This window comes from Culex quinquefasciatus, chromosome 2, assembly GCF_015732765.1.
Source record: "Culex quinquefasciatus strain JHB chromosome 2, VPISU_Cqui_1.0_pri_paternal, whole genome shotgun sequence".
NCBI lineage: Eukaryota > Metazoa > Arthropoda > Insecta > Diptera > Culicidae > Culex > Culex quinquefasciatus.
The window spans coordinates 52,340,412-52,354,534 of NC_051862.1; the positions used below are offsets into that span (position 1 = coordinate 52,340,412).

Below are 14,123 nucleotides of genomic sequence, written 5' to 3' on the forward strand. Positions count from 1 at the left end.
AGCTCAAGAATCCTTATAAGAAAAGTTGTGCGTTTTTTTCGGGAGTGCAGAAACTTTCCTGACGCCAACGGGATTTGAACATCCAGGGCTCTAGTATTTACCGAGAGTCTTGAAAACTAGTATTCGTTTCGAGAGGAGAAAAATTTAGCATACTCCAGGAAAGATATTTTGGACAATGTGGAAATGTTTTCCATACGTTTTTTTAAAATGTTTTTCTGTTCACTTTTTTTTTTATTTAAATCAAATATTGATTTTCATTATCTTTTCTTGAATTTTAAACCAATATTATGCAGTTCCTTTTTTTTTATTTTGAGGAAAAATGCCGTAATTAAACAGATTGTATTGAGATTAAATAAGTCCATTACAATTTATGGTGATCTATCCCCTAGGTTCCGGTTGGTATCAAAAGTATCTCAGAAACTCTAATCCTAATTAAAAAAATCAAGAAATGTATGAAATATTTATTGCGGCCTTAATTGTGAATCAACTTAAGATCATACCAGTTTTGTCTGAACTTTAGAACCATAAATAAAAAACAAACCTACAACCATGTCCTAAATTTTATAGTTTTTATTCATATTATTCAAGATAAGTTTAAATGTTTTAATGTTTTGTAATCGTTTTCCCGGACTCTCTTGAACAAATTTTAAGGCGATTATTTTTTAAGGAAGAATCAAAATTGCCTAAAAACTAAATTCGAAAACAAAGCATCCATTATTCATAAAAATAAGACGAAAATAAAATTTCCAGCACAATTTTCAATATTTTAAGCAAAATGTATTAGAAAATGCTTTATATACTAAACAATTACCAGGTTTGAAAACAAATTGCAAAATTTCAATTTTTTCATGCTATTTTTTAATCTTAATTGGTAAAATTCTTAAACAGTACAAAAAAACTATAAGAATGAAGGATAAGAAAATATAATTTCCTGCATTGTTTTTAAAATTTTGAAGCAGAAAGTATTAAAATAGTAGTTTATGCAACAAGTTGCAAAAAGAGGATTTTTCAGCACGAGTCGTACATTTATCCAACGAGGTTCACCGGGTTGGATAAATACGAAGAGTGCTGAAAAAAATTAAGTTTTGCAATGAGTTCCAAACAACATTTTTTGCAATTCCGAAAAACACCCATTAAGTTAAATTTGAAGTCAAATTTTCTGGGGGCGTTCGTTCGCCAGCGTGGTCGCTGCCGGTAGCGGCAGTACGGCCCAGCAAGAAGTAACCGGGGAAGATCTCTTCACCCTGCCGGAGTTCTTTGCTCTCGCGGGGGAGATGATGACGCGGTTTCGGAGCTGCCGGAACAAGGCAGAACAATTCCTGGCCCTTGGGGAACTGATGATCAAACACATCTACAAAGGATAAATTACCTGTGATCTAGATATAAGCTTTCTCTTCCTCTATCCCCTTTCCTTTGCAATTTTGGTAAGTTTTTATTATAGTTTTTTCTTACTCTTGCTAGTACCTTAGTTAAAGAAATAATTATTCCTAAATGGATTATGATGCAACACACAGCTGTAAGGAACTCCAAAACTCCGTTATGCACTTCAAAATAACTCACTGTATCTTGATTATTCACCAATAAAACCGAATTGAATTGAATTGAAAGTCAAATTTTCATGTATTTTGTAAATAAATCGGTTAAATAATTTTTTTTTGAAAAGTGTTACTTTTCGAAACAAGAGCTGAAAAGTTCAACTTTTCAACACCCATTTCAGTGCTAAAAAGTAGAACTTTTCAGCATTTATTTTGAAAAGTATTGCTATTCGATTCAGTTATTTTTGGTACATAAAAGTAGGCTATTTCGTCGTTCAAGAGTGACAGGAAAAGCAGGTAGTTTCACGCTGGAATTGCAAAAAATGCTTTATATACAACACAATTTACAGTTATAAAAACAAATTGCTTGATTTTAATGTTTTCATGCCATAATTTTTTCATAAATCCTAATTTGTAAAATTTTAGAATAAAGCAAAATTAACAAATTAACAAAAATTGAGAAGAAAAAAAAATTTCGAGCATAATTTCAAAAAAATTGAAGCAAGAAAATGCTTCATATACCACACAATTTACAGTTAGGAAAACAAATTGCAGAATTTTAATATTTTGTTTTTCAAAAATCTGAATTTTGAAAATTCTAATACAAAGTATTATAAATATAACAAAGAAGAACAAAATAAATAATAAAATGAAGTAGAGCAAAAATGTTGTAACAAAAAGCATTAGATAATTCTTTATATACCACACAATTTACAGTTATGAACAAATTGCCCAATTAACATTTTTTTCCAGGAGTTCTACAAGAGCTCTTCAAGATAGCTACAGCATAGCAGTTTGGACCGCGGTAGGATAAAACTCTCTTCAAGTACTCTTTCAAACTCCTGAAGAAGTTTTGAAGAAAATGTTATCCTACCGCGGTCCAAACTGCTATGCTATAGCTATCTTGAAGAGCTCTTGTAGAACTCCTGGAAAAATGTTACTTGGGTGTTTAATTTTAATGTTTTCACGGCAATATTTTTTTATGGATCCAAATTTGTTAAATTTTAAATTAAAGTAATATATAACTAAAAATAAAGCAGATTAAAATAAAATTTCGAGCACAATTTTTACAATTTATAGTTTTGAAAACAAATTGCATAATTTTAATGTTTTCATGCCAATATTTTTTTTCGAAAATCAAAATTTGTAAAAGAAAAGCCCATTGTGCCCCTTTTTATTGTAAATGCATTTTGTTTTTAATGTTATCAGAGTTGTTAAGTATTTTTGAATCTAATCTAATCTAATCTAATCGAACACAAGCGCAGTCAGTCCGAAGAAAGCATCCGGGAAGAACTTATGGTTAGATTACGCCTCAAGTTCCTTCTTGTCATTATTAATGATTGTAGTACTTTCGAGAACCCCCGAAGTGTAATACACTCATTAAAGCGGCCCGGCCTACTGCGTTGCATTAACCGCATGAGACAGATTCTATGAACGGATCCCACATTTCATAGAACCATCAGGGGAAGAAGAAGAAGCTGGGGACATACCGTACCAACCGGTTCGAATTATTTATAGATTATAATGGTGTGTGGTGTGTAGGGGAATCGTGGAGGAAGGGGATTGTTGTATTATATAGTAAATGACCTTGTGACATTATTTCACCATTACTGATTAATTCACTTAAGGAGTATAAAACCCTTGGTGGCCGAATGTCCATTTTAACCCTTTAAAAAATGAAAGTTAAAAAAAATTAAGAAGCTGCTTTTTTTCTGGTGTCATCTAGTATCCTTGGAAAGAACTTGATTTTCAATAAATGTGAATCGAAGATTTTTTTTAACTTTCATTTTTTAAAGGGTTAAAATGGATGAAAATAAACATTTTTATACATGTTACTATTGTGAAATTGTCTCAGGAACACGATTATGATAAAATTATCACAAGAAAATTTGATCTAAGGGGTCCCCCGAGCAAAACTTTGCAACCAAAAAATTCACTAAAAGTAAAAGTGTCTATTAAATATGTTAAACTGCCTTACCCAAAGCGTTCTCAGTCTCAGATGGTAGTCCCAGATGTTCCCTACAAGCTGCAGGTCGAACCGAGTTGATATCTGGATGGAACACTTTTTTATTTGAGTTTGAAAATTATGCTATTTTTTCACTAAAATGCCAATAACTACCTTTAGATTTAACCAATTGGGATGCTTCACCCTGCATTTTGTTTCAGTTTTTAAACCCTTCCAGATGCATTTTGAATTTTTAAATTAAATTGAATTTTGCCTAAGTTATAGCCTTTTTCAGATTTTTTACGTTTTTGAACCTTTAAACTTTGTGTCCCGATTTGCCCCACTTGCCGTTGACCTAGAGTGCTCATATTTTGGCCAGATGCTAGTTTTATATGTACAAACAACCCCTGAAAATTTCAGGCAGATTGGTGAGGTCGATGCGAGATGGGTATGCTTTGCTCGTGGACTCGCTCTTAAGCCACTGGCCGGTCCTCAAGATACAGTCCTCAAAATTGAAAAACATTGAAAAATGACTTCTTTTGATATAGGAAATGTAAAATCGTAGAGAAGTCTTAAAATCACAGCTGAATTTTTTCTCTCTCTTCAATTAGAAGTGGCATCAAAGTGAAATGTCAAAAGTTTTAAAGAGTTGTTAAGTTGTTAAGTATTTTTGAATGATTTTTTTTATATTCATCTGTCTCTTAATATTTTTTGCAATTTTTTTTGGCGTATTATTAGGCAATATGATTTATAGTGATAAAACAAACAAATTTCTTGATGCCTTTCCGAAATTACTCAGCTCTTTTCAAATGCAAACAAAGTTCGATGGATTTCAAGCTGCTCGGAGAGTAGGTCGAACCACTCTTTCGGCACGCAACTGTGTAGTATAGTGAAAACTTCACTTTTTCGTGAACAAAAATAAACTTCAATCACTGGATGTGCGAACGCTACAAAGTTTCCATCGTTACAGTTTTTTTTGTTCTCCTCTCATGTAACCTAGCAAAATGAAAACAAACAAAAAAAGAGGGAAGAACAAAATCCGCTGTTGAAAGTTTCTTTTTTTGCTTCTCAGTGGAGCCCCGTTGAAAGATCCGGAATCGAATTTACTGTTATTCAGTTTTTTCGCTCGCATCTAACAAAAAAAAAAACAAGAAAAGAAAAAGAGTTGCTTTCTCACCGAATATGCTGCACTTTCCAGGATCCGGAAAAGATGGGGAAAAGTTTCTTCCCTGGAGCACTTTGGCAGGGCGAAAGTTTAATGCCGTGGCAGTGGTGTGTTGCTACATAGTTCCCCAAGTCACCAGCCATTGACTTTTGGTGTCCCGCGTAAAAGATAAATGTAAAACTACAATATAATTAACGGTTGGTTTATGTGTTATTTTCTAGATCAGCATGTCATGGCAGTATTTCAGTCAAGTTAAAAAATGTTTAAATTACTATTTGTTTATACTGAACTATACAGTCTATGGTTAAATTGTGCTGTCTTTCTTTATCCGGGCTGCTCATGTCTGTTCCCGAAGGGAGGCGCAAAATTGATGAAGTTCTTCAGTAACGGAACTTATGAAACACCCCCACCTCCCTCCCGGGCTCTCAAGTGTAGCATTATGTTGTTCTTTGTAACTTGTCCTTCTGTCGACGACGGCTGCTTGACGGCTGGCCAGATTTCCGAATCCTTCCGGAAGGACCTTTCCTCGAGGATTACCCTGCTCACTTTTCCGTCCGTCCGCTCGAAATATGGTACGATTTTAATTTTGTGTCTGTAATACAGTTGTTGCAAGTCGACGATGAAGATGGTACTCTCGGCCCTTAATATATATTTTTTTTTGTCTTGCTTGCTCGGTTATGAAGCGAAAAGGATGGCGCTCCGGAAGTTGGATGAAGATGAAAGTTGGTCTGCATGGTCCGGGGTTTTTTGGCCGGAAGATTGGATGGACTTTGCCGAAGGCAGAAAAAAAAGTCGAGGAAACTTCGTTGGAAGCGGAAGTGAGCCTGATGCTGATGGAATTCTGGATGGACTTTTTCCGGGAAAGTTACTGAAATTAGCAGCTTTGGTTGTTGCTCTTGTAATGCTAGAAGGTTTATGAGAGAACGATATTAGTTTTTTGGATATTTCAGAATAATCTTGATCAAGTTATTCCTTTCTGAGAATTTAGAATTGCATTCATTTTTTATGTTGAACTAAAAAAAGTATAATATCTTGGATCTGGCCTCTAGAGTAGAGTAGAGTAGAGTAGAGTAGAGTAGAGTAGAGTAGAGTAGAGTAGAGTAGAGTAGAGTAGAGTAGAGTAGAGTAGAGTAGAGTAGAGTAGAGTAGAGTAGAGTAGAGTAGAGTAGAGTAGAGTAGAGTAGAGTAGAGTAGAGTAGAGTAGAGTAGAGTAGAGTAGAGTAGAGTAGAGTAGAGTAGAGTAGAGTAGAGTAGAGTAGAGTAGAGTAGAGTAGAGTAGAGTAGAGTAGAGTAGAGTAGAGTAGAGTAGAGTAGAGTAGAGTAGAGTAGAGTAGAGTAGAGTAGAGTAGAGTAGAGTGAGTAGAGTAGAGTAGAGTAGAGTAGAGTAGAGTAGAGTAGAGTAGAGTAGAGTAGAGTAGAGTAGAGTAGAGTAGAGTAGAGTAGAGTAGAGTAGAGTAGAGTAGAGTAGAGTAGAGTAGAGTAGAGTAGAGTAGAGTAGAGTAGAGTAGAGTAGAGTAGAGTAGAGTAGAGTAGACCGGAGTAGAGTAGACCAGAGTAGAGTAGACCAGAGTATTGACTGAATACCGTTTTTTTTTTTAATTTAGTGTACCTTTAATTTTCAAAAATAACACTAACATAACGAAAAATTACTCCCAAAAGTGAACAAAACCGTTCCACTCATCACACAAACCGGCTTCATCACGCTGTAATCACATCATCCTCTCGAAAGTACAATTTTATTAAGTTAAATCGAGATTTTCCATCATTTCACGCCTCTCTCACGTACGAGAGGCTCTTACACACGATTTTTCCTCCCGTCAGACGTAAATAAGCCGATAGAAATCATCTCGTTAACCGGGAGCAGTCGATCCATCCGGCATTTTTCATTTTTCATCAACCCCGGGGAAAATTGTGTCACTGAAGCAGAGCCGAGGGGGGAAAAGGAAAAAAAAAACAAACGGAAATTTACCAAGACGCAGATAACAATCATGGATTGAGAGGAGAAAAAAAATATAAAAAAAGCAGCAAGACTGCACACTCTTAAACACACAATTTGGGAGCTGATTGTGATCGCAGGCGAACACGGCAACTTCCTTCCGGTGGAGGCGCGTAGGAGGGAAACGGGAGGACAAACGGAAGGGATGGGGGAAAAACAAGGTTAAAAAAAAGAAAAGGGGATTCGGAAAATTTTTGCTTCCACTAATGAAATTGTTCAACTCTGGCACCGGTAGGAAGGATGGACAAAAATTGTTGAATTTCGATTGACTGAAATTGATATTAAATTTCTGTGCAATCCGATTCCGGTTACTCGGGATTGACTCGGGAATCAGGAAGTCAAGTGGCCGATTTATTTTTGACTTCAGGGTAATTGTGGGCAGGTTTGGAATACAAATTGCAATACCGCGCTAAAGACTAGATTAACATTTTTGGCTATTTGCTTTCAAATTTTTTTTCAAAGTTTTTTTTTTACTTTTTCAAGCAGTTTCACATTTTGAAGACTGTAGTAACTTATCTTCAAAAATATGTTTGCTCTGAGTGTTTTTATTCTTCAGGCCTGAATTCTCAAATATTTTTTTTTGTTTTTGATAGGAAAATGCTCCTGAGGACCATTCGAAAATTAAAGGCTACCTTCGAAAATTTCGATTTTCAGGCCTGAAAGGGTTAAAATATGTTTTTCTTGCATCAATAATATTTCTGTGAGTTTTACCATTCTTTCAAACGTGAGTAGTTACTTTAATTATTGCTTGATAAAAATTCTGATAAAAACGTAGGGTATATGACCCTATTTTGGACCTAGTACCGGAAATGGATTTTATTTGTATTTTTTGATTTGGCTCAAACTTTGTGGGGACCTTCCCTATGACCAAAGAAGCTATTTTGTGTCATTGGTTCACCCATACAAGTCTCCATACAATTTTGGCTGCTGTCCATACAAAAATGGTACGTAAATATTCAAACAGCTGTAACTTTTGAGTGAATTTTCTGATCAATTTGGTGTCTTCGCCAAAGTTGTAGGTATTGTTAAGGATTTTTGAGAAAAAAAAATATACACGGAAAAAATGCGGATTTTTTAATCAACTTTTTTGTCACAAAAACTGAATTTCCCAAAATACGTATTTTTTGATTTTCGAGATTTTTTTATATGTTTTAGAGGACAAAAACCCGCAACTTTTGAGCGATAGAGAAACATGGTCAAAAAAATCTGCCGCCGAGTTATGAATTTTTGAAAAAATCGAAATTTCATGACGAAACAAATTTGATGTATTTTTTTAATGTAAAATTAAATTTCTAATCGAAAAGTGCTTAACAGATTTTTCAATAAAGGACTCTGTTTCCAAGATACAGCCACAGAAAGTTTGATTTTAGCGAAATGTTTGCAGTTTTTTAATTTTCCTTAATTTTTTTTTAAAGTTCAGAAAATTTTCTATGAAATTGTCTAATAACCATTGAAGATTGGACATCTGGTTGCTGAGATACAGCGGCTTAAGTAAAAAGAATCGGGAAAATTGAAGTTTTCTAAGTTTTTTTCAAACAACCCACCATTTTCTAATGTCGATATCTCTGCAACTAATTGTCCGATTTTCAATGTTAAAATATGAAACATTTGTGAAATTTTCCGATCTTTTCGAAAAAAATATTTTGAAAAAAAATAAATCAAGACTAGCATTTTAAATGGGCGTAATATTCAATGTTTGGCTGAATCTCAAAAATCAAAATATACGTATTTTGAGAAATGGAGTTTTTTGTAAAAAAAAAGTTGATAAAAAAAATCCGAAATTTTTTTTTCGGTGTATCTATTTTTTTTTAATAGTCCTCAACAATACCTACAACTTTGCCTAAGACGCCAAATTGATCAGAAAATTCACTCAAAAGTTACACCTGTTTAAATATTTACGTACCATTTTTGTATGGACAACAGCCAAAATTGTATGGAGACTTGAATGGGTGAACCAATGACACAAAAAAGCTTCTTTGGTCATAGGGAAGGTCCCACAAAGCTTGAGCCATGGCAGAACAAACAAATAATGGTAATAACACATCTGGAATTTGGTATATCATTCACAGCAAAAAAAGTAGTAATACAGCTGCGTGTAAAAGTGCTGGGTGTAAAATAAATATTGCATTATTTTATGCAATTTTATGTAATTTTACGCCCTGAAAAATGTAGCCCATCAGTATGGGAAACCTACTTGACCGAAATGTCAAGCTGATATATGCGTATATCCTTACATATTTTCATCGGTCTGATGGCCGAGTGGGCTAAGGCGCCAGTCCTTACTGTTGGTGCTGGGTTTGAGTCCCGTCAGTTGTAACTTTTTTTTGTGTTTACAAAAATTGTACATGCAGCGTGTAATGTTAAGTGTTTATTTTGACGAAGGTGATGTGCATGCTTTTGCATGTGATTTTACCATCGGATTTTTTGCTGTGTTTATGTATGAAAATGTGTAATTCTAAAATGTGTTAATTCACCACATTTTCAGTGTTTTACCACGTTTTCAGTCTGTTTAGATAATAATGTTGAGATAATATTACATCGTAAAAGATGTAATACTACACCTTTCAAAATTACACATTTTTTACTGTGTATGTCAAAAAACTTCATATTCTTTCAATAATGTTTATTCTGGTTGCTGTAATTTATCTCAATTCTTCCAAACTTGTGTTAACACTTGTAGCCTCAACGGGGTCAAAAAAGTTGGAAATGCATTTTCACCGGCTTATACAACCCTTGGAAAAAAAGTTGGAAATGCCTTTTTTATTATACCTTAAAGTAGACGCATCTGTTTTGGATCTACCTTGTTGGAGGTGATTCTTGACATTCTTTTGGATCGAATTCAACAAGAATCATTCAAATCGGTTGAGTTTTCGCCGAGATACAGCCGGTTGAAGTTGCATTTCCGACTTTTTTGACCCCCTTGGTGCTTCGCGTAAGTTTTGACCCCGTTGGTGCTACAAGTGTTAATAGCTTGATCACTCATTGTCTCTCTCCAGACTTTTTATTTTATTTTCTTTCAATTCCATGATGTTTATTAACATTTTCGACCAGTTCAAATATTTTTAACATTTGAATCTTTTGAAGCTATCATTCTTCCATCCATCTCTTCAATTTCTCAGAAATTCTTTCGACATCTCCTCACTTCCGGAAGACTCAACGAGGCTCAACATCGAGTTATCAACCAGCCTAGGTATATCAGCTTTCAACTGAACCGTGCCCAGCTTAAACTCACCTGGAGCGTGCGTGCATTTGTCTCACATCGCACATCTCTGTCGCCGCTGTCGTCTTCGGGGGATTCTTGATTCCCTTCACGTGACATTACCGGTCCCGGGTGGATTTGTTCACGCACTTGGATCCACTCTCCCCCATGGGACATGGGTTGGAACAATAAAATAGACTCGGTGGAGCGTGCTTCGTTGAGCCAGCTCTAGCCGGTAGCCAAGTCAAGTCCCAGGTTGTCAAGTTAAATTAAATTACGACTTGGGCGACAAACGAGGGAGCTCGGCTAGGTTTGTTCGAAGACAACGAATGTTCCGTACGGATGTACGGGTTTTGTTGGAACGTAACAGTGAATACAGTCTATATTGACAGATGGGATGTTCGGAGATATTCAATTCAATCTTGGCTTTTGAGTTAATGGGAAGCAATAAAGATGCCAGATGATGTACACTCAAAGGGGGGGAACCGAGAATCTTGATCAGACTTTATCGAAGATCAACAATCGATACGACGTCATCTGAAAAATATTTAGCTAAAGTTCAAATTCATCAATTTTCTCTTTTTTTTCTCTTTTCAGGTAAGAAATTCTTCCAATGCAATTGCTTCTGAGTGCACTGACATCCCCAAGTAAGACAGCTCTTATTTAATCTCCCATCGGGTCCTGCAAATAATGATTATGCATTACAACTGCAGGTCGTCCTGCACCTTCGCCAGTTGATTCCACACTCCGCTCGGAACAAAAATGAAGGAAATCAAATCCAAACCTGCCGAAGCGAATAAAAGTCCGGGACGAAACCAAAGCTTCCCCCATCACAGTTTATGCCATCTGGCGTGTGCTTGAATGGAAATGGAAATTGAATTTTATTACGTTTATAAAAGTAAATTATGAACCTTTCTGTGCTCGTCTTTGTCGTTTGGTGGCTGCTCCAGGAAGAAGATCTTCTTTTTCTTCCCTTCTTCCCGCAGCAGCAGCAGCAGTAACAGAGGAGATAAAATTAAGCTCCAGTGTCATCATCTTCTTGGGTGGAATCAATATGGTTTTCCCTCCCCCTCCTCGAGCATCCTCCCAGAACGGAAAGCCGACATTATTATCGCATTTTTCCTTACCTTTAGCTACCGACAGTCAGACTGCTGCTCTCCACAGAGCCAGGTTATAAATGTTGATGATGATGTTCGCCGTGAGTCGGTGGGAGGAAAATCAGAGAACAAGTGCGAGTTGTTGAATCAAAAAATGAAAAAAGAGTATATCAAGGAAGTTATCACCGGAAGTTATGCCGTTTGTGGGGGAGACCTGATGGCTGGTTTGTTCTGAACATGGCAGTCTGTCTGTTTGTTTGGGGTTGTACCAATTTAGATATCGCATTTTATTTGGAGGATTTCCTTTGAAATTTGCCCGGTAGGAATGTCATAAACGTCTTATTTAAATTCCCTCGAAGATTAGCAAGATCATCTGTTGTTTTTCACTGAGACTCAGTGTGGATTGAATGTTGAGGCTCATACTGCATAAATGTTTCCTGTCTTATTTAAAACATTTGGTAACCAATGTATAAGTCAAAAACACCTTAAATCTCCAACTAGTAAAGTCAAGCTCGAGTTCAATGTTTTGAAAAAATACTGTGATACACGGAAAGAAGTGCAATCTCATTTTTACCAATTCAATGTGCGGTTTTAAATTGGTGAAATTTGCTAAATTTTGTTGATATATCTAAAAATTCAGTTAAATTTACCAATTTGGGATTGTTAAAATAGCGGACCTTGATTGCCGATTAGAAAATTTTCACCGAACCTAACGTTTAAACATTTTCAGTATTTGTTGCATTTTTAGTATTTGAAGTATGTTTAGAACTTTAAGTATATGAAGTTTTTGATGTTTTTGAAGTACCGTAAACCGCAGTGAATTTGATGGGTTTTAGATTGTTCTGAAAAATGAAGAATTCAAATTGAATACGTACGGAATGCTACAACGGTCGTAGGTTTCCTTCCTTCCATACATATTTAATTTGAATTCTTCATTTTGCGGAACAATCTAAAACCTTCAAAGTCAATCCGGTTATCAATGTCACTGCGGTTTACGGCATTTGAAGTATTTATAATAATTCAAGTATTTTTGATATTTTAAGAATTCTAAGTATTTTAGATATTTTAAGTATTTTAGATATTTTAATAATTTTAAATATTTTAATAATTTTAAGAATTTGGGGTATTTAAAGTATTTAAAGTATTGAAAGTATTTAAAGTATTTAAAGTATTGAAAGTATTTAAAGTATTTAAAGTATTTAAAGTATTTAAAGTATTTAAAGTATTTAAAGTATTTAAAGTATTTAAAGTATTTAAAGTATTTAAAGTATTTAAAGTATTTAAAGTATTTAAAGTATTTAAAGTATTTAAAGTATTTAAAGTATTTAAAGTATTTAAAGTATTTAAAGTATTTAAAATATTTAAAGTATTTAAAGTATTTAAAGTATTTAAAGTATTTAAAGTATTTAAAGTATTTAAAGTATTTAAAGTATTTAAAGTTTTTAAAGTATTTAAAGTATTTAAAGTATTTAAAGTATTTAAAGTATTTAAAGTATTTAATGCATTTAAAGTATTTAAAATATTTAAAGCATTTAAAGTATTTAAAGTATTTAAAGTATTTAAATTATTAAAGTATTTAAAGTATTTAAAGCATTTTAAGTATTTAAAGTATTTAAAGTACTTAAAGTATTTAAAGTATTAAAAGTATTTAAAGTATTTAAAGCATTTTAAGTATTTAAAGTATTTAAAGTATTTAAAGTATTTAAAGTATTTAAAGTATTTAAAGTATTTAAAGTATTTAAAGTATTTAAAGTATTTAAAGTATTTAAAGTATTTAAAGTATTTAAAGTATTTAAAGTATTTAAAGTATTTAAAGTATTTAAAGTATTTAAAGTATTTAAAGTATTTAAAGTATTTAAAGTATTTAAAGTATTTAAAGTATTTAAAGTTTTTTAAGTATTTAAAGTATTTAAAATATTTAAAGTATTTAAAGTATTTAAAATATTCAATGTATTTAAAGTATTTAAAGTATTTAAAGTTTTTTAAGCATTTCAACCCTCTACAACCTAGTATTTTAAGTATATTAAGTATTTTAAACATTTTAACCCTCTACAACCTAACCCCGCCTTTAGACGGGCTTCGGACTAAAAATCACCAAAAATCAATTTTCCAATCGATTTTTGATCTTTAAAAAGCATTGGAAAGAAGAACTATTAAAATTTTAGAAAATTTCAGGGTTGGAAGTTTAACTTGTTTTATGTGACTTTGAAAATGTTTATAAAAATGTTATTTTTTTGGGGTCAACTTTGGCTGTGTTTTTTACTAACATTTCCTATATTTTCAGTAAAAAGAAGTATGCAGTAATTTTTGTAGTGTCCCAGACTATGTCTCTACGCATTTTTTTTTTTTTTGCAATTTGAATGATGATAGTGCCATTCTATAGCAGAAAATGTGAAAAACATGCAAAAAATAACCAAAAACAAACATAAACTAAACAAGATAAATGCAAATTAAAATACTAAAAATAAAGCAAGAAAAACTTAAAACTAGAGTAGTAAAGTTTTTCGTAGAACAAAAGTTGCTCGAAATGACTTCCTGAACAAGGGAAAAACAAATAACAAAATTCGAGCAGTAGAGGGTTAAATTTTTTTTAAGTATTTTAAGTATTTTAAGTATTTGAAGTATTTTAATTATCATAAGTATTTTAAGTATTTTTGTTTTTTGTGTTTTTTGTACTTTTGTATTTTTATATTTTCATATACTTGCTTTTTTATTTTTGAATTTTGACATATTTACTTACAATTAGGATGAACAGACAATTACAATTAAATTAAAAAAAAAAACAAATGTATGTTAAAACAGTCAATACTGAACTGATAAAAAAATCCAATGCGGGACATAATTTAATCAGGCAGGTTAAGAAAAACTATGTTTTTTTGTAGGACGTTCAACTATTTTTTTCTGACATTCACGATAATTCTCCTTATTCCGTGTAGTCTAGCCACGCCTTTTCAATGACATAACAAATCTGTCACCAAAAAAATCACGTTTCACCTTATCTAAGCACCACGCGTTCTTTCTAAGATTCCAATCCTCCCTCCACCACCTTACTTATCATAATCGAATCCCAACGTTTGACACGACTTTTACCCCTTAATCGGAAAGTTGCCTGCTCCCAACATCAGACACTGGATCCAAGCTGTATTACCGAAAAAGTGCAACCCTGTCCACTCAGCACGATTTAAA

General features: G+C 33.4%; 1 protein-coding gene across 2 annotated transcripts in view; it reads left to right on the forward strand.

The window, feature by feature from the left end:
- LOC6035666 (prolow-density lipoprotein receptor-related protein 1) overlaps positions 1-14,123 on the forward strand; it is a 360,121-nt gene that overhangs the window by 126,976 nt on the left and 219,022 nt on the right. The window lies entirely within an intron of this gene.